Source organism: Montipora foliosa, chromosome 6 (assembly GCF_036669935.1).
Source record: "Montipora foliosa isolate CH-2021 chromosome 6, ASM3666993v2, whole genome shotgun sequence".
Taxonomy (NCBI): Eukaryota; Metazoa; Cnidaria; class Anthozoa; order Scleractinia; family Acroporidae; genus Montipora; species Montipora foliosa.
The window spans coordinates 29,895,773-29,898,226 of record NC_090874.1 but is presented as its reverse complement, the minus strand read 5'-3'; positions in this window follow the sequence as shown (position 1 = coordinate 29,898,226).

The following is a 2,454-nucleotide window of genomic DNA, read 5'->3' as shown; positions in this document are numbered from 1 at the left end:
GGAATATATTAGTTAAATGAAAAGCGTTCGATGATACCGTGAGGATTAAGGGTGCTGATTTGGAAGATGAATTTTTGTTCCACATTCTTGCGGCTTTCCGTCGTACCTAGATGTAGGGAAAGACCGCAGATAGCCATGTGTTTTTGGAGTGGTTAGGGAGATTAAAATGGCGAGCGACTGGCTTAGATGCATCCTTGTCATTCTTCTCAACATCGCGAAGGTGTCCACGGAATCGGTCACCTAGTCGTCTACCTGTCTCGCCAATGTATAAACAACGACATCGAGGGGTGGCACCACAGCCCTAACCGAAGGGCAAACAACCGCATCCACTTACCCTTCTATCTGTTAGTGGAGCTGCTGCACTAGGAAGCCAGGCTCGTATCGATTCAGATTCAACTAGTGTCTGACGACAAGCTTTCCCGTATCCAGAGAAGAAAGTACCGCTTGTTGCAGTCGAAGATTTTCAAGTACTACTACTACTAATAATAATACGCCTAGTCCCGAAAGCGGTTACAACACAAATCAATACAGACATAGTAGATTGTAAGCATAAAGTATAATAAATAGATTATTGTTTCAAGTTCTCTTTTCTTCTCCTCTTATCCCTTTGTCTCTCGTATGCAATCACTCTCTTCTCGTTCACTTTGCATGTTTGATGAATCATATGTCTCCATTCAGTTCTATTCTCTACCTTAGCCTTCCATTGTCCAAGTGCATTACCACACTTCAGCGCACTTTTACACGTGTCTTTATATCTAAGTTTTGGCCGACCAACAGGACGTGTTCCTTCAGTTAATTCACCATATAATAAGGATTTCACTGGACGATCATCTTCCATTCTGGACACATGGCCCAGCCAACGTAGTCGACTTCTTACTAATAATATTTCTATATCTTCCACACATGCTCTTGCGAGAACTTCTTCGTTGCTGATGTAATGGTCCCATTTTGTCGTTAGAATTCTCCTTAAATGTCGCTGTTGAACTGTACGGAGTTGCCTGACTTGTTGATAGTTCAAAGTCCAGGTTTCACTGCCGTACATTAGTAGAGGCATGAGACATTGATTGTATACTTTCACTTTTGTGAGATAGGTTAGGTCATGTGAGCCAAAGACCCGATGGCGTAATATATCAAAAGCACAAGATGTTGCTTGGATGCGCGCTATTAGTTCTTCCTTCATTGAACAGTCATTCGTTACATAGCTACCAAGATACTTAAAGCTATTGACGTTCTTTAATTTGGTTTGATCAATGAAAAAATCGGCTTCTGGTCCAATGCACATTGTTTCAGTTTTTGTGGTGTTAATGCATAGACCCATCTTTCTTGCTAGATCATTGTAGGTGGTGAGCAGGATTTGTAAGCCAGAAGGGGTGTCACTGAAAATTGCTACATCGTCTGCATATTGTGCCTCTAGGATGTATAAGGCGAGGACTTTGGTCTTACTTTTCAGCCTTCTGAGGTCAAATAAGTCACCATCATATCGAAACCTGACTTTTATGCTGTAGTGTGCTTGATGTCCTTATATGCAAGCCAGAGTAAAACAGCTGCATATATACAGTGTAGGAGCTAGTTTACAGCCTTGTTTAACACCGCTGTTGTATTCAAAAAGGCTTGTAAGTTCACCGTCGACGACAAGTCTTGCATGTACATTTGTATACATTTTCTTAATAATTCTAACGAATTTAGCTGGACAACCGAGTCTGCCTAAGATGCCATAAAGGAGGTCACGGTTCACAGTGTCGAAGGTTTTGGTGAAATCGACGAAAGCTATGTACATGTTTCTTCGCGGAGGACTACAACAGCAGTGAGATAACAGCCCGCCGTCTGCTGAAGCTGTGCAGTTATGTCAATGGCCCAACCATCAGTTGCTGAAAGCCCAACTTACAAACGGCTCTTTTAGGAGCCACCGGCCCCCTGCCGGGGGCCACCAAATATGAAAAAGTCATGATCAATAAGAATTTAGTGTGGTTTCTTCTTGTATTCTTTTTTTGACTAAGTATTCGGGTTTGGCAAACACGATTTTGGATGAAATTTTTTGATAGTTTAGCCAAAGCCTTATGAAACAATTACATAAATGCAAACAAAACAGCGAAGCCAGCAATAACAACTGAAGCCAGTTCTCAAAAAAATATAGTACTCAGTATAGTATACTGAATATAGTATTGAGAGTCATCAATCCTATTAGAACTGTTTAAATTATACGAACATCAACGCGCGCGGACAGAGTAGTGTTGCCCTAGACAACGGAACATTTATCAAATCACGTCACTACTCGACTACTAATTCACCTCGGCTACTTTACTCTCGTTCGAACAGCTAATTCACCGCGACTACTTTACTCTCCTTCGAACAGCTAATTCACCGTCACTACTTTACTCTAGTGTTTGGTGGCGAGGTGACTTCGAGTTGGTTGGTGGCGAGGTGGTTTCTTGGTGGCGAGTTAGTAGGTGGCGA